A 26,018-nucleotide genomic window follows, 5' to 3' on the forward strand; every position below is an offset into this window, starting at 1 on the left:
ACAATCTTCCCTGATTTAGGATAATATTTCATCAACTTCACTGAGTTTTGAAGCTAAGGATTTCTTGTAGGTTTAGAAGTCAGTATTCTAATCACATCTGATAGGTCCCTTGTTGGATTACCTTTGGATCTCTCTTAAGTCTCCTTTTTATCAGCCAGAATGGGAATCCAGTACTATACACATAAAGAGCTCATATTTTCTCATGACACATTAATTCCAGTGACTCTTCCTCTTCCAGTGTTGACCTGCCCTGGAGTAGTGCCTGGATTTTTCCTTCTATCTTCTTTCCTATTTCATAAAGTTCTGCTTGGCTTTTGTATTTGTACCTTCTAGGACTAGACTCTGTTCTTATGTTGTCATCTTTTGAGCCAGACAGCTTCCACATATAGATGCAGTGTTTAATGATGACCAGCACCTGGATTCCCTATTGGTATGGTTAGGTTGGGTTCCCTATTGCCACCTGACTGGATACACCTGAACAAACATTTTCTGAGTACAGGCTTTGTGTTAGGGCCTAAAATATATGGAAAGGTATATTCTCTGTCATTGTGATGTTCACAGTCCAAAGACTGTCCTTTATTAAGATTGAGACATTTCCTTTCATTAGTTAGCCTTATTCAAGGAATTTTTCCTATGCAACCACCTTCCTCCAGTTTCACCTTAGTAGGAATATTTCTGCTTTATCTGTTACAGTCCATGCTTGATAATCTGAGCGATGGCACTTCCTGTCTCTCCTCTTCCATGCCACTATGGAGACATGACCTGAGGCTGACCATTCCAATGCTTGCCTTCATCCTCTATGGATACATGTTCAAGGGATGTCTAGTGGCCTTTCTGGCTCTATAAATCATTAGAGATTAATCAACTTTGAAGTTCCTAGCAAGTCTCTAAGTACTCTCACTGGGAGTGAAAGTTGTAGGGGAAAAGCAGTTGAAATCTTCTAAGACAGGTAGAGGCAAACAATAGCCCATAGTCCAAATCTGGCCCTTCATCTGTTTCTGTAAATAAAACTTTATTGAAACACAGCCATGCTTTTTCATTTATGTGTTGTCTATGGCTGCTTCTGTGCTACAATGGCATAAAAAGACGAGTAGTTGCAAAAAGAAACATGGCTCACAAAGCTTAAGGTATTTACAATCTGATCGTTTACACAACAGTTTACACATACTTGTTCTAAGACATTATTAAACTTTTTAGGGAGCATATTAAATAATAATGCTTGGTTATCTTAATTACTCTAATAGTTAAGAGAGTAAATTTAAGGTGGATGTGTAACAAAAAGGATACACTATAATAGTTTTTTTTTTTTTTTTTTTTTTTGGCCATGCACATATAGCCTGAGTAATAATCAACAAGGTATTTGGCTTGAGCTCTTATTCATATTTCTCACGCCTCTGGACATATCAGTTACCCTTGATCCCACGTTGCTCTCATACTTCTTCCAAAGGGGATGTCAGCAGTCCTTTCATACTTTTTATGAAACAGTACAAGGTGTTTAGAATCTTAGGGTATTGGTTGATATCTTCTTGCCAAGTTGCCAAGCAACTCTAAGCAGCACTTACACCTTAGTTTGTCCAACCTTCGTCAAATTTAAGTTCTGCCACTAATTTGGCTCCCAAGTGGAAGAAACCTTCATTCTAAGCTTAGTGCTTTTATATGTGATTTTGGCTGATTTATTTTCTGAATATAAAGTTTTATGGTCCTTGAAAAGGTGACTATGCTCCTCTAACAAATTCTCCAGAGACTAAACCAACTTTTTAATAATGATAATAATGATAAAAACAATAACTTTGAATACTTATTATATACTATAGTTATAATGATAATGAGCATTATAATAAGCTGTACTAGTTTTGAATGGTTATTATATATGTGGGAAATGGTTACAAGTTCTGCACATAAATTTATATAATCCTCCCAATATTTCAGTCAGTCTGGCACCAGAGCCCATGTTCTTAGTCACTATGCAAAATATTGCGAAGTCACATATTGCTAAGGAGTTTTTGTTGGTTCTTCAACATAGGCAGGTCGTAAGTGGTATTACTAGTTGAATGTCTTTGATGGTGTTCCCTAAAAAATAGGATACACACACACATATATATGAATATACATATTTCATATACATATATGTATACATAGTATATGTTAAGTAGACAATATGGGGCACCTGGGTGACTTGGTTGAGCATCCGACTTTGGCTCAGGTCATTATCTCACAGTTTGTGAGTTTAAGCCCTGCGTTGGGCTCTGTGCTGACAGTTCGGAGCCTGGAGCCTGCTTCAGATTCTGTGTCTCCCTCTCTCTCTGCACTCCCCTGCTTGCACTCTCTCTCTCAAAAATAAATATTAAAAAAATTTTAAAACGTATACAATAAATGTTTTGAAAGATGCATAGAAAATCTACTTATCAAATATATTATCAAAAAGTATATGGCAGGCACTGTTGTAATTTAGAAGGAATGCTTCAATTACTTGCATGTATGCACACTCTCCTACGAATCATTTTGATGAGAGTAACACACTTATGTAAATTAGATTGAAACACAGAAGCAAACAAAATAAGTTTTACTAGCATACAGGATAATTTATGGAATTTGGGGGCAAGAAGTACAAAAAGTAGGCAGTCAGGGGTCAAATTAGTCTCCAGACTAACAGAGACTAACAGAACAAATCTGTTCTCTTTTAGTCTCCAGATTCTCTTGCTCCTTCTCCCCACCCCCTTCATATGCGTATCTACCACTCAGTACCTTGCTGGCATCTTTCTGATCACTTGCCTCTTTGTAGATCTAGCCTCTTTCTGTTTCTGAGTGAACATGGAAGGCTGCGCACTAAAAGCTCCTATAATATTAACTAGAACTCAAACTACAGATTCCCAGGAAAGGAAATCAGTGAGTTATTTCCAACCAGATGTCCTCTTCTGGGTCCAATCAATAATGCCTGGCATTAGGGTTAAGGTGTGTTCACAAGAACTGCTAAGGGAACAGAATCCCTAAGATTCTGGGTCTTGAATAAGGCAGGAAAACTGAATAATAAGTTTGCTGTGTATAAAAGATGGTGACTTTCTCTCTCTCTCTCAGTGCCTAAAAAGTCATATTAATGTTTCCTAAAACCAGGTAGTAATACTTCTAACTGCTTTCTAAGATTATGGGAGATTCACTCACAAGAGGAAAAATACATTAAATATGAAAAATGTACATTCACTTCTTGAATGTTGCAATTCCATAATACCTGATATTTTTCTATATTCCTATGCTTGCCTGTGATGCCAGCAAAAAACTGCAGTGGAGGCAAGTGCCAGACTTTCTGTTACCACCTGTATAGTCTCATCAATTGCAGACTTGATCCTTCATTCAAAATTGCCAGTGGCATTCAATCTACAAAGATTAGCCAGAGAGTGTGGAAAGGATGAAATGAAACCATTTCCAGTGGTATCCTGCAGACCTGCAAAAACCAGAAAACTGGGCCGCCCAGTGAACTGGCACTACCTGGCGAGGGAACCAGAACAACTTGCCACTTCACTGGCAGAATTCCAGGTACTAATTTCCTTTCCTCATGACTCTCCATAGGTCAGTTGCTGAGTCTGAAAAACCATGTGGCCACTACTAAAGAGGAAGTATCAGGAGATGCTCTAATAGCCAATTGAATAGCTAGCCTCTCCAACATCAGCACTCCTAATATAACAAAAAATTTTTTTAACTAAAAGTAAAAACCTTTCTCTTATTTGAATGACCTCGTAGTTAGAATTATTCTTTGTTTTTAGTGTATGCCTATTGGGAAAATTTATCCACACAATGTGGAGATGGAAAAATGAGACAAATATTAGAGTTGAGTGCTACAGTTGAGCCTTAGTTCTTACAAAATTAACAGAGATTAGAAGAAAAGTTTATGCTTTGGAGTAAAGACTTTATAGATCTATCACAGGGGCTTGCACAGGGTCTTCCAGGTACAGAGGGCTCATGTGCAATTATCTAAATTGCCTAAATTCTATTAGTCACAAAATTCTCCCCAGGTCCCAAAGCTCTGATAGTTTTAAAACATGGTGTAATAGGATAGATGGGATGCATATGGACCTCAGGATATACTCTGGAATGTCATCTTTAAAAGCCAGCGTATGGATTTATTCTGTTTCTACTTTTCTTTTTATTTTAAGTGACTGGTACTATTATTTTACAGAGTTGATTAACCTAAACTAAAAGAGATGTTTTCTCTAGAAATACAAAAAGTAGCAAATTGTTTCAGTATTAACTACCATGCTGACCAAGTGAAAGGTAGATTTAGTATGAAAGTCCTTAATTTACATCTATCTAAATCAGTAATTCCCAAGTTTGGCTACATAGGAGAATCACCTGGGAGATTAAAACAATGCCAATAGCCAGGTCCCAACCCCAGAGATTTTGATTTGTCTGTAGTATTCCATAGGCATTATTAAATAAACTTATTTTTCCAGTACTTCCAGATTTACAAAAAAGTTGCAAAGACAGTACAAACAGATCCCATATGTCCCTCAGTCAGTCCCCCCTCTTGTTAATATGTTTATTACTGTGGTGTATTTGTCACAACTAAGACACCAGCACTGGTGCATTACTAGTAACTTAACTCCACACTTTATTAGATTTCATTATCTTTTGCATTCATGCCCATTTTTGGCTCCAGGATCCCATTCAGGGTACACCGCATTTTCTTTGGAGAAGTGTCTATTCATGTCTTTTGCTCATTTCTTCACTGGATTGTTTGTTTTTGGGTGTTGAGTTTGACAAATTCTTTATAGATTTTGGATACTAACCCTTTATCTGATATGTCATTTACAAATATCTTCTCCCATTCTGTTGGTTGCCTTTTGGTTTTGCTGATTGTTTCCTTCGCTGTGCAGAAGATTTTATTTTGATGAGGTCCCAGTAGTTCAGTTTTGCTTTTTTTCCCTTGCCTCTGAGATGTGTTGAATAACAAGTTGCTGTGGCCAGATCAAAAAGGATTTTGCCTGCTTTCTCCTCGAGACTTTTGATGGCTTCCTGTCTTACATTGAGGTCTTTCATCCATTTTGAGTTTATTTTTGTGTATGATGTAAGAAAGTGGTCCAGGTTCATTCTTCTGCATGTTGCTGTCCAGTTTTCCCAGCACCACTTGCTGAAGAGACTGTCTTTATTCCATTGGATATTCTTTCCCTCTTTGTCAAAGATTAGTTGCCCATACGTTTGTGGGTCCATTTCTGGGTTCTCTATTCTGTTCCATTGATCTGAGTGTCTGTTCCTGTGCCAGTACCATACTGTCTTGATGATTACAGCTTTGTAATACAGCTTGAAGTCTGGGATTGTGATGCCTCCTGCTTTGGTTTTCTTTTTCAAGATCGCTTTGGCTATTCGGGGTCTTTTCTGGTTCCATACAAATTTTAGGATGATTTGTTCTAGCTCTGTGAAGAATGCTGGTGTTACTTTGATAGGGATTTCATGGAATATGTAGATTGCTTTGGGTAGTATCGACATTTTAACAATATTTGTTCTTTCTATCCAGGAGCATGGAATCTTTTTCCATTTTTTTGTGTCTTCTTCAACTTCTTTCATAAGCTTTCTATAGTTTTCAGTGTATAGATTTTTTCTCATGGTTACTCTAGGGTTTGGGTGTTTTTTGTTTTTTTTTTTTTTGTAAAGAATACCACAGAGAAGTACCTTCATCATGTATCAGGAAGTAAATACCATGAGCACTGAATGTGCACTAATGTTTGAAAACCACTGAAGGAGATAATACGAGGGATACCCTCTAGTCTTTCAAAAGGTACTTAAAAGGTTGCCATAGCATCACTGCATGAAGTGATCTGTAGTTTAAGATGAGCATCACATTTTAGGTGTAGGGTTGTAAGTCTAGTACTTTCGAAGTGGCCTAATTTCTTCCAGCCAATATGTATTGACTTAGAATGTCTTGGCAGAGAAACTGTCCCTGCCCTGACATGGAGCTCTCTTTAGTCATGGACAACTGTGAACAAAATATGCACATGATCAAACATCCCCCCCCCCAAATATGCTCCTTTATTGTGATACCATAAATATTGATATACTACTAATTATTAAAATGTGCAAAATTACTGTGAAAAAAGGGACCTCCTCTAACCCCAGGCTTTTCTTATTATTCTCAAAGCAGAGCCATTAACTTTCTCTAACTTATGCTTCAGGTGTTGAAAAGCTAATTCACAGCTCCCTGGCTGCCTACTTGTGGGGACAGCTTTCTTCTGCTATAGGCAGTGATTGCCTTCCTGCTAGCCCAAATTGCCCTAGAGAAGAAAGCATAGCTTTGCTTGCTTTATCTTGTGGATTTAAAGCAGTGTCTATACTTGCTTTGCATACAAGTTCTCTTACAGATATTTTTACTCTAATCCATGTGACTTCTTCCAGTTGGGGCATGAGGAAGAAGATTCTGAAAGCATGCACTAATATACATTTTGTTTGTACTGGTAATGTATTGAGAACAACTCAGGGATTATCTTGTTGGGGGAAGGGGGCAGAAACTATTCTCACCGGTCCAAGTTAGTAGAGATAGTGTGAGAGATGGTGTGGATAAAAATTCACGCTCAACTGGATGGATCTGTCAGAAATATCTGAATGGATCAAGAAGCATTTGATTTGGTCAAAAAGGCTAGACTTAAAACCATAAAATGTAAGTATAACCTGTTTTTCCCTAAAGAAAACATCTTCCAGGTAAAACTAGGAACATAGCAAGATTAGTAGTTACTTTACTAGTTCTTCTCAGATATAATATACAGGATTGGATTGTGAAATCAGACTCACAAATCTCATCTAGCATAAAGTTTTACTATTAACTTCAAGGGTACGGGCAATCAAGAGGCACAGAGGGGAGCAAGGGAGAGCCTGGGATGTGGGGGGCAGCCAGCCATGTCCTTTTTCCCTGCAGCAAACATGTACCTCTGGTTCAGAATAAGAAGTGAGGTCTCCAAATGAGATTCCTGAGGTTACCTCACGCAGCAGAGGATGTTTAAGCAGTGAAAAATCTCCATTTTATACCCCAAGGTGGAGGAACTTATGTGAAAATCTGTAGGAAGTCATGTCTTACAAATCCAGAGATTCTGGTTTATTATCATAGGTAAATCTTTAGCCAGGGACATCTTTCCAAAGGCATTCTGAATTCAAGTTCTCCTCCTCGTAGCATATATTATGAGTGTATCTGCTTGGAGATTCAGTTGACAAGGAGATCAGACTGGGTGACATGCCATCTGTTACTTCTTCCAAGAGTGTACCCTAGTAAAACACGTAAATAAATATAAGCCCAGTTGCTATAACTCCTTCCTCCCCATGCCTCGGCCCATTTTTGCAGGAATTTTAACTCCAGTCATTAATCTCTACACCCCAACCAAGCACACACACACACACACACACACACACACACACACATTCTCCAATTTAACCTGACCTTGTCAGTTCTTCACATAGGCTTAGAAACTCAGTTTTGGTTCCTCTGTGGGGTCTACAATTTTTCTTTACTTTTGCCCTGGCTTGCAGCAGTGAGATCTGCTGCAGAACCTTCACAAGTCCAGGGGACCAGCATCAACATCCAGACCAGAGATCTGTACTTAGGGATGCTTGAGGGTACTGGTGCCGTATGAACGCATCCCTCCCACTGTCGCTCTGAGGCAGCAATACATTAGTTCACCCTATTGTCTTTCTTGGCCCCGTGTTACTGTGAGTTTATTAACTGTTCTCCTGCTAGTTCAAACCCTTAATGTCTGTCCCCCTGCAATCTGTCTTCCAAGGCTGCATTCAAATATTCTTTCTAAAATGCAAATGTGATTGTGCCTTTCTCATGATAAGAAACTTTCAATGGCTCCCCAGTGCCATCAGCATAAAAACCCAAGCTTCTTAGTCTGTATGACATATTCAGAGTCTGATCATTAAGTACTTGTCCTATTTGTTTTCCACTCAACCTAGATAACCTAGATAATTCAGTTTTAGCTCAGCCCTCCCTCATTTTTGGATTCTGTGCCATTATAATTGCTGCTCAGTCTGTATGGGATGGTGTCCCTACACACACACACACACACACACACACACACACACACACTTTTTTTTTTTTTTTAAAATCCAGGCTAGCCTTTTTTTATTCTGTTTGGTTTGGTTCAGGTATCACCTACTCTGGAAATTTTTTCTGGCCCCAGTATTCTAGAGTGGATATTCTTCTAGCAAGAAGAGCAAAATGATATAAACTGTTGTTACCTTTGTTGGGTCTCTTGTCTCTCTTACTATCCTTTGAGAAAGCATTCGGTCTTCTATTTCAGTTTTGGGATACAGAAAGAAAATGAAGATGGATGCAATGAAGAGCACAGACGGGAGATTTATGTCAAAGGGGTGTGACGCCTTTACCTCAGACTGAAGGGAGAGGTGTGCTATAGAGAGATTTCTGGGAATCAATCCAGAAGGACACGTGAGGTGGTGCCTCAAACCTGATGCTCATTGGAAGCTGGTTGAGCTTTTTGAGCATGAGTGCTGGGATGACAACTTGAAGAGAAAGTTTGGAGGATGCACTGAGACTGGGATAGGCTGCAGGCCAAAGATAAATAAAAGGGTGAGAGAAGGAGGAAATCCCCCAAGGCAGGCTGTAAGTGGTAACTCTATGGGGCAGCATGGGAGCTGAGTGAAGGAAACTCAGCTGACTGTGAAGAAGCAGGTGACAGATCCTGGGACTGAAACAGCACAGGGATTTGTAAAGTTTGCATGAAGAAAGGCCAAAGGGCTGAGGGAGTTGAGATTTGCAAGAGATGACTGAAATCATGGTCTAAGAGTTTAGCCCGGAGAAAAAAGGATGGGAAGTCAAGAGTAGGCTGAGAAATTGTGAGAAAAGTATAGACTCACTCTATCCTTAGCTTTTATTGTGGTTAAACAAAATAAACTCTCATTGCCAACCAGAGTCATAAGATTCCTCAACTGTGCTGTTCACAGCCGTGTCATAGATCTACTTTGAATTTTAAGAAAATGTTCGCAGTTAAGGGATTAACAAGACTTTTATTCCATGAATGGGAATATAGGGGGAGCTGGACCTAAAATTAATGTCACTAAGAAAACTGATAACATCTTTAAAATCTAGTTGATCTTTTAGCTATCTGGGTGTTATCTGGAACAGAAAGATAAGAAAATGATAAAGCTTTCTCCTCTTCAGAATTACCTTCTTTGATTTCAAATATTTTTGGTTCTCTTGTCTCTTGGGCTAATTGTCATTATAGACAAGGGCTCTCGCTGCTAAGTTGCTTGCCCAACACACTGTGTAGCAAAAGATTAAAAGGTAATTGGATCAAAAATTTCACAGGAAAAACACACCGAGATGAAATATCTGTTAGGCCTATCCCCGGGAGGAGCACTAGGATTAAGTGAGCCACAAATAGTACATGACGACCTCACCAAATGCCGCATTACTGAGCCTGAGTAATATGGTTATATAATAAGAAGAAGCTGCTTTACTCGTGATGAAAGAAAAAAAAAAAAAAAGAGCTGTTCACACTCTCCCATTTCATATGCCAGACAATCTGGAGTTGTTTTGATCCTCATAAATAGGGTTGATTTTAATGTGGTCATCAGAGCCTTTTTGGGATCTTTATAGGCCTGAGGCATTCTTACTGTTGGAGACAGTCCCCCACCTATCCCACATTATAATAAGTAAATTAGAATGCACCGAGGTGTTAGATCAATTCTAATTTGCATATTTATTTCTGTAATAATTATTGCAGTTATTTTGTTCATATATTTTACTACAGTTTAATTAAAATACATATTGCATTTAGTTTTGCAATGTTCTTTTATTTTGCAGCTGGTAATATTTTTCCAGATGTCTGTCAGACATTGTGTTGGCCTTTATAAAATTCATCAATTATAGGTACTATGCCTGATGATACCTCTGGATGAGTGGTCTTGTGCATAGGGAGAGAAGTTGGACTCTCTGAGGAGATATGTAAGATGAAGTCAAGGTCGCTGAGAATGACTTCAAGTCCAAGCTTTGCATCTAACCTATTTGACTCAGGCAGGACCTTTTGTCTCCTTCTCATTCACCAGTGCCAGCACCAATGCTGTTTTTCTCTGCTCTTAGTAGAAACAGATAAATAATTGGGCAAATACAATAAAGTGATAACACTTATGAAAGACTTATTACAGGTTGCTATGGGAACAAATAGAAAGGGCAGAAAGTTCAAGGAAGTCATTTTTTTTCCTTAGTGAAAATATAGATAATACTCATGCTGCAGCATTAATTTTTTTTTACAGGCTTTATATGGAGGATCAAATAACATCAGAAAACTTTCATACTTTAGGATACAGCAGAAACACCATAGAATTGGAATCAGAAAATTGGGTTTTAAATTCCAATTTGTTCCTCTGAACAATCTGGGAAAACTGCTTAGCCTATCTGGACCTCAGTCTCTACTTCTGTAAAAGAGCGTATGCTGAGTTGAATAGTGTTCCCCTCCAAATTCACATTCTATCCAGAACCTGTGGATGTGACCTTATTTAGAAATGATGTGTTGGCAGATGCAATCAAGTTAAGATGAGATCATACTGTATTAGAGTGGACACTTGTCCAAGAACTGGTGTCCTGAAAGGATGAGGGACATTTGGAAACAAACATACAGGAATGTCAAGTATTGCCAGCAACCACCAGAAGCTAGAAGAGGTAAGGAAGGATCCTCCCCTTGAGCCCTTGGAGGGAGTATGGCCATGCTGACACCTTCATTTCAGACTTCTAACCTCCAGAATGGTGAGAGCATACATTTTTGTTGTTTGAGGACACCCAATCTGGGCCAATTTATTTTGGCAGCCCTAGGAAATTGATACAGGGGGTAATAACAGCACTTATGTACCTCACAGTGGTGTTATGCCAGGTCTAGTGAGGGTCTGACCTTGTGGGGTGAGAGTTAAAAGGGGTGCAGCCACTAGAATCCAACCTCCATAATATTCACTTTGGAGCAACCACACCCCATTAGGACACCTCTGTCTGCCTTGTTCACTGTATGTCAATCCTCTCACTGCCAGTTTCTTCTACCAGCTTCCAATCACCATGCTATTTGTTGACTCTTCATTTATAACTTTATTTTCTAGCTTAATATTGCATAGCCTAAAATCAGTGGTTTGATTTTTATGAATTTGCCATTAGCATCTCTGCTTCCACCTTTCTGCATTGTCCCAGTGGGCTAGGAAAGACATCCTGGAGGAGACTGTAAAGACAAAAAGCACAAATGATACTACAGCACTTCATAGATGGTAGTTATTTGGATAAAAAATTACCAGTATCCAAAGTGGATAAGGAAGTAATGTGCACCCATGTGGGGACACAGTACAGAAGGCACTGGCTTGGATTCTGGTCCCAACACTGCAGCTGGCTAACATGGCCATGTTGTATAACCAACTGGTGCCTGAACATCCAAGTCTGTAAAATACGGGGCAGAGGGGGGAGGCAGAGTGGAGTACATGAAGGTCCCCTCTAACTCCAGTATCTCTTGAACTCTGCTTAAGCTGAATTTTTAGAGGGATACTTTATGCAAGCATTCATAGAACTCTGAAACACACACACACACACACACACACACATATGTTTTCCTTCATGAGGGAGTCCTTTAATAGACATGGGAAGGACAGGGTCATGACTTGGTCCTGAGCCAAGGGATGTAGTGGCTCCTCCTCCCCAACGCTGCATGACTCTGGTAAAAGTTGACATGGGAGAGGTGGTTTTAAAACAAACATGGTGAGACTAAGTTTTCACTTTCATGAAAAAAAGGGGAACTCGGGAGGATTTGTACACAGAACAGAGTCTAAGCACCTATTCCCATAAGGCTGAAGCTTGTTACATTCTGCACTGGACACTCTCCCCCCAAACTGTATGCATCCAAGTAAGACAAGAGCCTGGCTAGTCCCTGGCTGCACATGAGGGACTGATGACTCTATAGCTCTTAGTGTTTTTACACTATGCATATTGTTGTGCTTTAGAACTCCCTACCCTGCAGCCTCAACCTGAAGCATCAGGTGAGAAGCCCTCTTCTACTTCAAGCTCAGACCCAGGAGACAGCAGCCCTACTCCTTGCTGGCTCTGTAAACTGAGGGGTCATCAAAAGAGATGGGTCAACGCTGGACAAGATGCAGCCAGTGGGAGAAGGCAGGGTTGGAAGGACCAGGGTGAAAGGTGAGGCCAAGGGTAGCAAGGGTGTATGGACTGGGAAGGTTGGGGACTGGGCAAAACTGGGCTCAGATTAGGGGGCAAGATGTGGATGGGGGCAGGATTGAGCATGTCCTCAAAAGCCATGCTGTAGCAGCAAGCTGGGCAGGGGTGAGGTGCTCAGGGCTCCATTCTACCCAGGGCAGCTGCCTCGAGCTTCAGAGGCCAGGTGGCTGGGGCAGGCCATGACTCCAGATGTGTGTGGGGAGAGGCAGGAGGGAGTCACTAGTGTCAGATGGGGCTGGGCTGGGGGGGGCAGGGCATGGTGACATCTGTGGGCATGTCCCTGTGGGCCAGGTGGGATCAACAGGATCAGTTGTTTTAGAAGAGAGAAAGCAGGTCATCATTACTGTTTGGGGAGGTCAGGTGAACCGAGGTAGGACAGCTGGATAGAACTGTCTTAAATGTTCCCCTTCATTAATCTAAAATTAGTTTTCAGGTGACTTAGCAAAGCTATGATTAAGAACCAGAACTTTTGGGGCGCCTGGGTGGCTCAGTTGGTTAAGTGTCAGACTTCAGCTGAGGTCATGATCTCATGGTTCATGGTTTGAGCCCAGCATCAGGCTCTGCTGACAGCTCAGAGCCTATGGCCTCCTTTGGATTCTGTCCCTCTCTCTCTCAAAAATAAACATTACAATATATTTAAAAAGAACCAGAACCTTGAAGTTATAAAATTAAAAGTTTGAATCCCAGCTTCTCTCCTTACAGCTGCATGATGCCAGTAAATGTGCAGTTCTAAACCACGGCCCCCAAATTCATTGACATTTCTCTCATCATCTGGTAGGTCTTTGTCTTCTTTATCTTGAATCTAGACTCTGTGACCAAGATAATACTATGCAAGTGGTACTGTGTCAGTTTCCAGACTCAGGCTTTTAAAACTAGCAACTTCCACTTCTTGTCTCTTGGGGTGCCCACTCTTAGGACACAGCTGCCAAGATCCAAGAAAGTCAAATAGCTTCATGGAGAACACATATGGGCATTCCAGCCAAGAGCCATACCTGAATATCTAAGTGACTGGCAGCATCAGCCACCAGACTGTGTAAATGTGTGGACCTTTGGATGATTCTAGTCCCCAGCCATCATGTCCTCCCAACCTATGCATCAACCCAGCTTACAACAAAGATGGGTTATCCCAACCACATGGTGCCCAAGTGGCGGATATTTGAGCAAATTAAATAATTGTTGTGTTTTAAGCCACTGAGTTTAGGTTGGTTTGTTACACAGCAACATATATTTCACCTAGTAAGTTACTTTATCTCTTTAATCTGTTTTCTTACCCATAAAATGAGAGAAAAACATCCTCATGGCGGTGTTATGAAGGATAAATGAAATAACGTATTCAAAGCAAGAACCCCACATCTTTGAGACTCAGTTGATAGTAGTCACCATCGTTACATTGATATTTTTATTATTTTAATGGGCTGAAATCATGGGCTTTCAAAAGCCATATTATATTTCTAAGGTAGCCCCAAGACAAGATTATTAGATATAATAGCAAAGATATACATACACACACACACGTGTGTGTGTATGATAGCTAACCTACTTTTTTTTTTTTTTTTTTAGGATCAGAGAAGGCATCAAACCCTCTGGTACTCAAAGGGAGAAGAGTTTCCCATTTACTTGTCAATCTCAATAGTTGATGAAAGTATCCAGGCCCAGACTATACAGAGCTGAGAGTGACTCCAGGAACTCATCATGCAGATTAAATGGACTTCATGAAGAACTTACTGTGGTGTGGTTTGTGATGTTGTATTGTATTGTGTTATGGTTTCCTGGTGTAGGAAATATCTGAGACATATCTGATTCTATTTTTCTTGTCCATATTAACCAAAGCCCTTGCAGGAATTCATACCAGGTAGTTCAACTGGCAAGACTTCAGGAAGGGTCTACTTAGGTATAGGAACGATGAAGGGAAAGGACAAAAGATGGTGAGGCGCCCAGAGACAACTAACGATGGGGAGCCATTGCTGCCCTGTGACTAAGGAGACAAAGGAAACCAGGTTTGCTATGGAAGTTCATTAAGAGCTGGAACTGAGGAGGAGAGGCTGCTGGTAGGAGCTGTAATTATAACGGGAATCAGACACTACCATAGTCCTGGTGGAAAACCCTCTTGGCCTTTGAGTTCCTGCTGGTGCCACCCACTGCCCAGGCATAAACAATCCATTGGGAGTTGGGGGGGGGGGTCTAAATGTTGTAGACAATAGGGATCATCACAGAACAGAGTGAATGGATTTGCAAAGGCAACCAGAGAATAACCGGTAGTGATCTCACCCACTGAGGACAGTATTACTTGGCCTTACTACTGTTTCGGTTCTCTGAATGCAACTGGGTGATGGTAGGCTATCCAATAGTGTTACAGGGTCCCCCTCTCCAGTTATTCCTTCTCATAATCCCAAGTGGTGGAGAGATGGGAGGACTGACGGATGGGGTAGGGGACATGAGGGCAGAAGGAGATAGAACAGGAAGAGTATCACATGGGTTAGAGAGAAAAATATGCATGTATGTCCTCAATAATTAGTTATAAGCATCCTTTATTTTGGGGGGGGGAAGGGACTGTCTGGGGCCAACAATCCCAGGGAGAAACATCCAGATGAAAGTTCAATAGAGCAATGAAGAATATGTGACACAGAATTAAGGCCAGACCCTCTAGCATGAGTACAACTCAGGAAGATAGAAAAACCCACTGACATTTCAGAACTTGTCAGTCCTGTTAAGTCATTAATTCCTTCCAGGATCTATTTTCAGTAGACCTCAAGATGCACACCTGTAAGCAATGGGGGCTGGGACCAAATTGGGTGTACTAACCAAGAGGATCCCTAGGAAGACAGCTTCTTCTGTTCCAAGGTTGTGTACTGCTTACGTGAAAGGGAGAGGTTATCAGCAGTTTAACCAAAGCTTTCTTATAATCCTTCCTGTTATGAAAATGTAAGTACAAGCTGGGAAATTTTCCTCAAGTGATAATGCTTTGCTAAAGAAAACAGCTTAGTGTTCTGATTTTACTTCAGTTAATCTTAGGCATTTTATAAAAATATAAATTTAGTGTTTTATCTAAAATCGGATAAGTAGTTCTAATTCAGATGAGGGGGCGGTGGTGGGGTGTGGTAGGTAGCTATGTATATCATCTTTATATTGTGGTTTCAATCTGGGCAAAGTTTAACTCATGTGTATATACTAATATATATTCACACATATATTCATATACATATATACACTTGACATTATCTAAAGTTCTATTTATGATTATGTTAATATTTTTATTTTTATATAATCCTTTTTCTTTTTCACAAATTTATTAGCAAAGACATTTGAAAGAGTACTATTTACTCATTGTCTTAAACATGTCATAGGGAAGGTTTTTTTAATACTATTTTTAATTGATTATATTCAGCTTATCTCCACTGCTTTGTATAAATCATCCTGTAAAGACTTTTCACTTCCAATTTTAAATGTGATGTGGGATTTTTTTTTGGGGGGGGGAGGGTGTGGGGTTTATTTAGTTTTCTAGAAAAATGGGAATAAAAACACAAGTCCTACATACCTCTACTCAGTATTTGTGAACATCTGATGGGCTAATATATATTGAAATGACTTGCAAACTGTAAATAGCTATGCCTATTAATTACAGCCAAAAGTTTACTTCATGCTTAATTCTAGGGTAATAATAATTGTTAGCACTAACATTACTGTCAAATAGCATCTAAGACGTATTTACTTGCTTACTGCTATCATCTCATTTTACAAATGAAGAAACTTGATGAAACTGAATCACAGAAACTTTGCCAAAGGCACATACCTAGAAACTGGGCCTAGACAGGAGATGAACCAGGTTGTTAGTCAGCTAACCAGAGTCAGCTATCTTTACACTAAAGCTGAAGTCAAATATTTATAGTTTCATACTCCATATGTTTAAAATGTGTCCTGTTAGACTTCTGGAAAGATGGTGGAGTAGGAGGATCCTGAGTTCACCTGATCCCATGGATACACCTAGACAACAGCCACATCAGTGCTACCAATCCAGAAAATGACCTGAAGACTGGCAGAATAGACTTTCCACAGTTAATCAGAAAAAAGGCCACACTGAAAAGGGTAAGAGGGGTGATGACATGGTTGAAAACCAAACCCACCATAAGATTACCACAAGCACAGAGAAAGGAAAGCAAATCCCATTCCCAGCACTCTAGAAACAAGGGGTCCACACTGGGTAGATGAGTCACAGATAACAGTTGGCTTTGAAAACCAGTGGAGCTTAATTTCAGGTACTTTAAAAATCAGTGGGCTTAGTTCTGGGAGAGCCAAAGGGCAATAGGAAACTGAGTCCCTACCTGGAAAGAGACAGCATAATAGCCCTGTAGAGATATAGCATAGAAGCAGCAATTGGAAAAGTGCCTGAGTTATATCCATACATATCAGTTTGATTGTAGCCCCAGAAGTCAAGTCTTATAACTGGCAGCACACAGGGAGTATCTTGCTAATCAGTGTGTCAGCATCCCCAACAGAGGGACTAGGAACAGACATCAGAGGTGACTTCCAGCTCTGCCCAATAACAAAAGCCTCTCAAAGGACAAGGCAGGGAGAGTACCCTGTAGATTGGTGCTACTGCAGCCCCAACAGACAGACTGGAGGCAGGCATCTAGTCTGACACCACCCAATTACCAAGCCCAGAGTGGTCCCAGATAGGTCCTAAACCCATCCCACAACAGGTAAAGTGAGCCATTGCAGCTAACTGGACTGAAGGCAAATGAGGCTAATCCACAATATTAGGGCACATACAACACACACAGGAGACATTCCTGAAGCACCTGAAGAGGGTACCAGAGGACCTCTTCCTCATAAGGCCACTACTTTCAAGATCAGGAGACATAACTGACTTTCCTAATACATACAAACAGACACAGAATGTTAAACAAAATGAGGAGACTGAGGAATATATCCCAAAGAAAGAATGAATCAGAGATAAGAATAAGCCTGATAAAGAATTCAAAGCAATGGTCCTAAAGATACTTACTGGACTTGAGAAAAGAGTGGAGGATCTCAATGAGATTTTCAATAAAGAGACAGAAAGTATCAAAAAGAACCAAGCAGAGATGAAGAACTCAAAAAGTGAAATTAAGAATACACTAGGGGCACCTGGGTGGCTCAGTTAGTTAAGCATCTGACTCTGGATTTCAACTCAGGTCATGATCTCACAGTTAGTAAGTTTGAGCCCCACATCGGGTTCTGTGCTGGAGCCTGCGTGGGACTTTCTTCCCCTCCCACACATGCTCGCTCGCTCTCAAAGTAAATAAATAAATTAACTTAAAGAAAAGAATACACTAGATAAATAGTAGACTAGAGGGGGCAGAATGGATCAGCAAGCTGAAGGACAGAGGAATGGAAAGCCACCAAGCTGAACAACAAGGAAAAGTAATAAAAAATGAAAATAGATTAAGGGAACTCAGTGATATCACCAAGCATAACAACATTTGCATTATAGGGATCCCAGAAGGAAAAGAGAGAAACAAGGGGGCAGAAAATTTATTTGAAGAAATAATAGCTGAAAACTTCCCTAATTTGGAGAAGAAAACAGATATCCAGATCCAGGAGGCACAGAAAGCCTCCAACAAAATCAGCCCAAGGAAGTCCATGCCAAGACACATAATAGTTACAATGGCAGAAAGTATTAATAAAGAGAATTTTAAAAGCAGCAAGAGAATACAGTTACTTACAAAGGAAACCACATAAGGCTCTCAGCTGATTTGTCAGCAGAAACTTTGCAGTCCAGAAAGGGATGCCATGACATGTTCAAAGTACTGGGGGAAAAAAAACCCAAAACAAAAAAATAAAACATGTAACCAGGAATACTCTACCCAGAAAGGATATCTTTCAGAATAGAAGGAAAGATAAAGAATGTCCTAGACAAACAAAAGTTAGAGAAGTTCATCACCCACTAAAATATGCTTACAAGAAATGCTAAAGTAAAAGGCCATAATCAGTACTAAGAAAAGTATGAAAGGAAAAACTTTCATAGGGAAATACAAACATAATCAAAGTAGATTAATTACTTATAAACCAGTATAGAGGTTAAAGCACAAAAGCAGTGAAATCAATTGTATCTACAAAAAACATTCAAGGGATTCACAAAATTAAAGGATATAAAGTATGACATCATATGCATACAATGGGTTCAAACTTAAGTGGCCATCAATTTAATATAGACTGCTAAATGTGTAAGATATATATGAATCTAAAGGTAACCATAGTTCAAAAACTTGTAATAGGCAAATAGTGAAGAGGAAGGAACCCAAGCATAATACTAGAGGAGGCCATCAAACAACAAGGAAAGACAACAAGAGAAGAAAGGAACAGAGAACTACAAAAACAACCATAAAAGAAATAACAAAATGGCAGTAAGTTTACACCTATCAATAAACATGGAGCTCGATCCCATGCCTCTGGGATCATGACCCGAACTAAAATCAAGAGTTCGATGCTCAACCGAATGAGCCATCCAAGTGCCCCAGGAAGACAACATTTAAATAGACCAATTATGAAGCAATGAAATTCAATCAGTAACCAAGACGCTACCAACAAATAGGACTCTACGACCAGAGGCTTCATAGGTGAATTCTACAAAAAATTTAAAGTTTATATTTATTCTTCTGAAAATATTCCAGGAAATAGAAAAGGAAGGAAAGCTTCCAAATTCATACTATAAGGCCAGAATGACCCTGATACGAAAACCAGATAAATAAAACTACACACAGATATCTCTGATAAACAAAGATGCAAAAATCCTCAACTAAGTATTAGCAAATAGAATTCAACAATATATTTTAAAAAATTATCTACCATGATCAAGTGAGATTTATTACAGGGATGGAAAAGTGGGTAGGTTTAGAAGGAATGTATCTCAACATAATAAAGACAATATATAAATAATATACAGATAACATCATACTCAATGGTGAAAACCTGAGAGCATTGCCCCTAAGATCAGAAACAAGAAGTGGATGTCCACTCCCACCATTTAAATAAAACACCTAGGAATAATTTTAACCCAAGAGGTGAAAGACATTTACTACAAAACCAATAAAACACAGATGAAAGAAGTTTATGATGACCCAAACAAATGGAAAGACATCCCATGCCCTTAGGTTGGAAGAACAAATACTGTTAAAATGTCCAAACCATCCATACCAGTCTACAGATTTAATACAATCCCTATCATAATATCAAAAACATTTTTTATTGAACTAAAAAGTAATATTAAAATCTGTATGGAACTACAAAAGACCCCTAGTATGCAAAGCAATCTTGAGAAACAACAAATCATAATCCCAGCTTACAAAATATACTACAAAGCTGTAGTATTCAAAACAGTATGGTACTGACACAAAACAGGCGCATAGATCAATAGGATAGAAAGCCCAGAAATAAACCTACCATTTTATGGTCAATTATTCTGTGACAAAGGAGGCAAGAATATACAATGGGGAAAACACTGTCTTCAACAAATGGTGCTTGGAAAACTGGACAGCTATATGCAAAGGACTGAAACTGGACCACTTTCTTACACCATGCACCAAAACACACTTAAAATGTATTAAAGACTTACAGGTAAGACCTGAATCCATAAAACCCCTAGGAGAAAACATACACAGGAAATTGTTTGACATCAGCCATGGAAACATTTTCTATAGATCTGTCTCCTCAAGCAAGGGAAACAAAAGCAAAACTAAAGTATTGGGAGTATAGCAAAATAAAATGCTTTTGCATAGCAAAAGAAACTGTCCAGAAAACAAAGCAACCCACTGAATGGGAAATGATATTTGCAAATAACTCATAAAACTCAACACCCAAAAATATAATCCTATTAAAAATGGGAAGATGGCATGAGTAGACATTTTCCAGAGAAGACATATGCATGGCAAACAGATACATGACAAGATGCTTAACATCACTAATCATCAGGGAAATGCAAATCAAAACTGCAGTGAGGGGTGCCTGGGTGGCTCAGTCGGTTAAGCGTCCGACTTTGGCTCAGGTCATGATCTCACGGTTCATGGGTTTGAGTCCTGCGTCCGGCTCTCTGCTGACAGCTCAGAGCCTGGAGCCTGTGTCTCCCTCACTCCCTGTCCCTCCCCTGTTCATGCTCTCTCTCTCTCTCTCAAAAATAAGTAAACATTGAAAAAATTAAAAAAACACAGTAAGATATCACCTTACACTTGTTGTAATGGCTAGACTCAAAACTACAAGAAATAACAAGTGTTGGCAAGGATGTGGAGAAAAAGAAACCCTTATGCACTGTTGAGAAAGCAAATTGATGCAGCCACTGTAGCCAACAGTACTGAGGTTCAGAAAATTAAATAGAACTACCATATGATTCAATAATTCCACCACTGGGTATCTACCCAAAGAAAGCAAAGAAAAGATATGAAATGATTTATGCACCCCTATGTTTGCTGCAGCAACATTTATAATAGCCAAGATATGGAAGCAACCCAAATGACCATTGATAGATGAATGGGTAAGAGTGGGGTGTGTACACACACACACACTGGAATATTACTCAGCCATAAAACAGACTTGACATTTGCCATTTGCAATATCATGGACGGACCTACAGGGTACAATATTAAGTGAAATAAGTGAGTCAGAGAAAGACAAATACCATACGATTCACTCAAATGCACAAAGGAAAAAGAGAAAAACCAAGAAAGAGACTTAAATGCAGAGTACCAACTAGTGGTTGCCAGAGAGGAGTTGTGGGGGAATGGGTGAAGTAGATAAAGGAATTACTTACTGTGACAAGCAATGAGTAATATATAATCATTATATTATATCCTTGAAACTAATATAACACTGTATGTTAATTACACTGAATAAAACATAAGTAAAAAATATGTCCTGTTGTAGAAATGAAATTGTGAACCATAGAGGAGATCATTTCAAAATGTAACAGAGAGCCCTTAGGCCAGTATTGTCACTTATTCTAAACATGTAGATTTTCTTGAGGCACGTGAGAACATGTATGCACACATATATCTACTTCTGTAGTGGATTCATCCCCAGGTGTGGGAGTCAAGGAAAGGACCCTCATGGCAGAAAGGGGACATAGGACTTAGAACAGGACACCTTGGTAAGTTCTCTGTAATGTTAGAAAAACAGACATAAGGTAGAGATAAACAATTTGAACTTGTAGAGAAATTTTGAACCACTTCAAGTTCCTTTTTTGCCATCCTCCATTTTTCCCACAGGAAAACCCTTCCAATCAGAAGGCAGAGGAGGAGGAAGGAAGGAGCTATGGGGGACTGAGATGGCTCTGATCCCAGTGAGGAGGCAGGAAGGGCTCCAATGACACCCTCCCCCGAAATTATATTACATAATTATTTATCCCTTTGATACTATGTCTACCCCTTTCCCTTATCACCAGCACCCCATTCCCATACATACATGAGCACCATTCATTCACCACTCATTATTATTTCATCTGCATAGATAACTTGTTACTGTCATAAAAGTAAAGGAACTGACTTTTAAATTGCTGCATGAAGGAGTTCTTCTATATCAGTGCCATTAAATTAAATTTCTGCTCTGGAGAATGCATAAAAATGGCTTGTGATTTTTTTTCCCTTGGGTGACTCATTTTGTTTGAACTCCAAGGCAATTCTGCAGAAATGGAAAGAGGCTATTTAAAAATGAGCTGTGAGATTGTCATTTAAAAGTCATTTTTTAAAGTGAGGGGATCTCTACCAGCACCAAATGATAGAAGAGAAATTTGAGAATCCTGAACTCAGTTCTCAAAAGTATCACCTTTGTAAAAGAAGCTTAAGAAATGTTAAGAAACTGCTTTTAAAAAGCAATTCGAAGGAAGTGAAGGAACGGGAATAAAATCTTAATTTTTTTAGGTGAAAAATTATACCTTTTCTTATATGAAGAGAAGAGTTTCTTGGTACTTCTATCTTACATGCTATTTAAGAAATTATTAGCATTCACAGCAAAATGTAATACTTCTTGCAAAAACAAAACAGTATAAGCTACAGTTGTGCTATCATCAGTGGACGGTATAATAATATTTGAATCTTTTTATTAAGCTTCAAGGTCTTTGAGATATTCTGACAGCAGAATATAATGTTAAAGGTCAGCAATTGAACTTAAATTACAGTTTTTCTTCTTAAAATCTATTCTCTTTTTCTGCCAAAATAGTCTTTAGAAAATGCTCCTCTGGGGAATGTCTGGGGCTCACTGGGAAGACTTCAAATTCCAGGCTTTATCCTGCAGATTCCTCATCTGGCCTACCATCTTCCAGCCCAACCCTGTGCACACTTTTCCAACTTGTCCCCACATTCCTGGAAAGCCTTGTGCATGACATTACTTCACACAGTCCCAATCATTTTATTTGATCTGTACTAAAATAGAAATATCTTTCCAAAGAGATTTTCCAACTGCTTAAAACAATGTTGTTGTTGGCTTGTTTGTTTGTTTTTTCCCAGCTGTGCAATTCATAGTTCAAAGGAACTCTTTTCTGGAATTGCCACAAGGAGCAGCAAGGCGAGGGTAGACTGGGGAAATGCGAGAGGGAAATGAGGGATGCCAGCTTTCTGCCCCACGTCACACAGCCCCAGAGAGGGGCTTTTTATAGCCCAAATTAAATCCTAGAGTTGTTAAGATACCAGTCTGTGGAAATTAAAGCAAAGCGCACTGAAACCCTTTCCTGTTTGTGGTAGAAATCAGTGGAAATTCTGGAGGAGAAGAAGTATTTGGTTTTTTTCTCAGTCACCTCAAGCTTCAAAACTCTATTTCCTCTGAGTTCATTTAATTCATCCATGATTTCACTTTGTCCACCAGCTGTCTGGCTTCTGCCTCTTGTGACCTAGACTTGCATTTCAAGTGCACTGTGACCCATTTCCTCCATTCCACACACACAGATGAAAGCACAAAGGCCTTGGTGTGGGTAGTTCTATAACATTAATAATGAAACAGCTTAAGAATGAATATTAGATGTCTAAGTTTTTACAGAGTATATCTCTGCCATTGCTACCAATTTGGGTTGCTGGCTTTCTGCCAGCCTTCTGTTTTCCTCTTCTCCACCTCCTGGAGTATTCCTTCACCCACGACGTCATTTCTTTGGAAGATAGTTTAGTTGCTTCCTTCCTACCTATCCTTGCAGCCTTCACCTTTCTTTCTCAAATATTAAATCGAAAATATTTTCTCAGAAGAAATTCTGCCACCAGCCTGTAAAATAATACCCTTTTTGACTTATTACTTCATACCTGTCTTAGTACATAAAAAGCATTTCAGAACAAGTTTCAAGTTTAGGGTGGCAAAAAGAGAAGGCCCTTAATAGAATGCAGTGTTTGGGATGTGGAGAAAAGACAAAAATGGGGAGCAGTCATAGGAAGTGGGGGTAGTGACAGTGGAAACAGGCATGTCACACGGCACAATATGGTTTAGATTTGTTCTTGCTCCCTACAGTGCCTCTCCATTTTCTAGGTCTCCAATGATTTAACCTCTTGATTCTAAGTTATTCTATTTTTTAAGCCATAATTGTAGCATTACAAGTTTATTTTGTTACTGTCTCCAATTTTTCAAATGTTGCCTTTCAGAATTACTTTTATCACTCCCACTCTACCAGCTAACAGTATTTTCTCTCTACAGATTCTTGCATTAATGATTTGGGATTATAATCTCTTATGAATTGTGTACTATTAAATCTCTTTTCCAGCAGATAAGATTAGAGTAAAGAAGTTAATAAGTTGCATAGGGTCACAAAATGAGTCATTAGAATCAGGGACAGATTTCAGACACTGAAGCTACAGGTCCTGCTTCTCAACAGACCTGCTGGCTGCATATTAATTTAACTTCTTCCATGCAAGAGAAGCTGAACCATACTGTCCTCTTCACATCATGCTCCCTGTTCAGACAGGATTCAATGATTTTGATTGTCCACCTATTGATCTAAATAATTTTTAAAGAGAGTTTACAAACATTCCTAGAACCTTCCATCTTCCATAAAGATCAAATGCCAGTCTTTTCAAAGTAATTGAAAGGATCCCCCTCTAAATAGTAAAGTACCATAACATTCTTCCCTACAAGCTGTCCATAAGCATTCATTTAACTTAATTAAGCCCATTATTGGGCACTTTTAACCTTAGGTTAGTTGAGCAAAAAGGTCTTTTCTTGACAGAAGGTTTGGAAAGAAAAGTTGGAACTTTTTAAGGAAACAACAACAACATTTAAGGAAATCTTCAATACTTGGGGGAGGGTAGGAATGAAGGGACTTCTGACTTAGAAAAGAAGTCCAGAAAGGTGCCCAATCCAAGGTCTGTCAAACCAAAAGTTTGCTTGGGGCATATTCTGAACCTCTATTTCTACTGTTACATTCCCATGAGAAGTATTATGTGTCAGTGCAACTCCTTATCAGTTAGGAAGCAAATGAAATGACTTACTCTTTGAAAGTGATGCTGGGAGTAAGTGTTCAAAGTGAGAATCAAGGGATTAACACAAACAGCTAATGAAATGATGTGAAATAAGACATCCTCTAAGAGAGGCAGTCAAATGGAAAAGACAGCAGACCAGAAGTTAGAGGGTCTCATTATTCTCATGATGATGAACACATGGTAGTCATGGATACCAGGGAGGGCACATATTCATTGTGAAGCTCAAATCAGATAAGATGGAAAAGAATCATCAGCCCCATCAAGTGCAGGACATGGCTTCACCCTCAAATATTAACTCATACCAGTGTGATGCCTGAGGGTGGCTTGCAGGTTAGGGAAGTTGGCAGTTCACACAGATCTTCACTAAGTTGGCTTAGCAGACAGCATGTAGGATGCCCAGTTCAGTTTGAAATTTAGATAAATGATGATTTTTAGAATAATTATTCTCCAAATTATTTATCTTAAATCAAATTTAATTGGCATTTTGTATTTTATGTGTGAAGCAGAGAAACCTATTTACCAGGGAAATGTTTTTGGTTCAGAACTGGCTATCAAGATTACAGCTCAGGAACCTAATGTTGTTGGCAGAGATAGTAGGCTAAATCATTTATTACTTGTTAGAAGCTGGCAAGAGAGCCATATACCCATACCAGCCTCTCTATACATTTTTCCTTGGAGGGAAATTAAATATGAAGCCCATTTTAAACACCCAGGTGGTTTCTTGGTGAGAAAGTTCTTCCCTCCTACAGGGATGTCAAGCCAAGGAAATGGCAGGGTTCATTTCCTTGGCATGGGCACTGCCTGCCAACAGTTGCTTCTACGATTCTCCTCTTAGTCCCCATGGACGATAAACCTACCTATCCTCTTCTCATTGATATCTATTTTGTACTGAAAATGGCTATTTAATTGAGCATATGTCATTCTTGCCTAACTCAGAACAAATCTTTCTCTTCAATTTGATTCTGCACATCTTTGCTTGTTCTCTTATATCTTGATTTTAAAATCTAACTTTCCACATTAATCTTATTTTGCAATAGTTAATTTTCATAGTGGTAACATACCTATGGTCCCTATACTCAAGGCAGATGCCCAGTATATGAATGAGAGACACATCAACACAAAAGGGTGCTTTTTTAGAGGTTCAAGGAAAATTTTTTAAAAATAGGATATTTTTATGAATTTAAGGTCATCTTTTCTTTTTTCTGGCTGACTTACTATAGGAAGTAAAGGAAGATGACCTTTAAATAGACTGTAAAGACCCAGAAAAATAGTAAGCTGTTGCACACCATCCTACCCCCCTTAATAAAGAGTCTGTAGCAGAGTCCCTGTGACCCCAATCTCACACTCAGGAAAACAGTTATAGTCATAAGCAAGAAGATAAGTAAGAGTTTCTTTAGAAGTCGTGC

The 26,018-nt window shown here is 39.2% G+C and overlaps 2 long non-coding RNA genes across 7 annotated transcripts in view; one reads left to right on the top strand and one right to left on the bottom strand.

Moving 5' to 3' along the window:
- Nucleotides 1-1,322: 1,322 nt before the first annotated feature.
- LOC113599874 (uncharacterized) overlaps nt 1,323-26,018 on the bottom strand; it is a 186,400-nt gene continuing 161,704 nt past the window's right edge. For all 5 annotated transcript variants that reach the window (XR_008297796.1, XR_008297794.1, XR_008297793.1 and 2 more), the window contains one exon: nt 1,323-7,242. This is a non-coding gene — a long non-coding RNA (uncharacterized LOC113599874). The remainder of the gene's footprint in view (nt 7,243-26,018) is intronic.
- On the top strand, nt 8,089-15,645 carry LOC128315233 (uncharacterized). 2 transcript variants are annotated; one of them, XR_008297799.1, is made up of 4 exons: nt 8,092-10,738; nt 11,965-12,157; nt 12,899-12,970; nt 13,757-15,645. It is a non-coding gene; the product is annotated as an uncharacterized LOC128315233 (long non-coding RNA). The 2 variants fall into 2 exon arrangements; XR_008297798.1 differs by having other exon boundaries at nt 8,089-12,157.

The sequence above is a fragment of the Acinonyx jubatus genome, chromosome C2, assembly GCF_027475565.1.
Source record: "Acinonyx jubatus isolate Ajub_Pintada_27869175 chromosome C2, VMU_Ajub_asm_v1.0, whole genome shotgun sequence".
NCBI lineage: Eukaryota > Metazoa > Chordata > Mammalia > Carnivora > Felidae > Acinonyx > Acinonyx jubatus.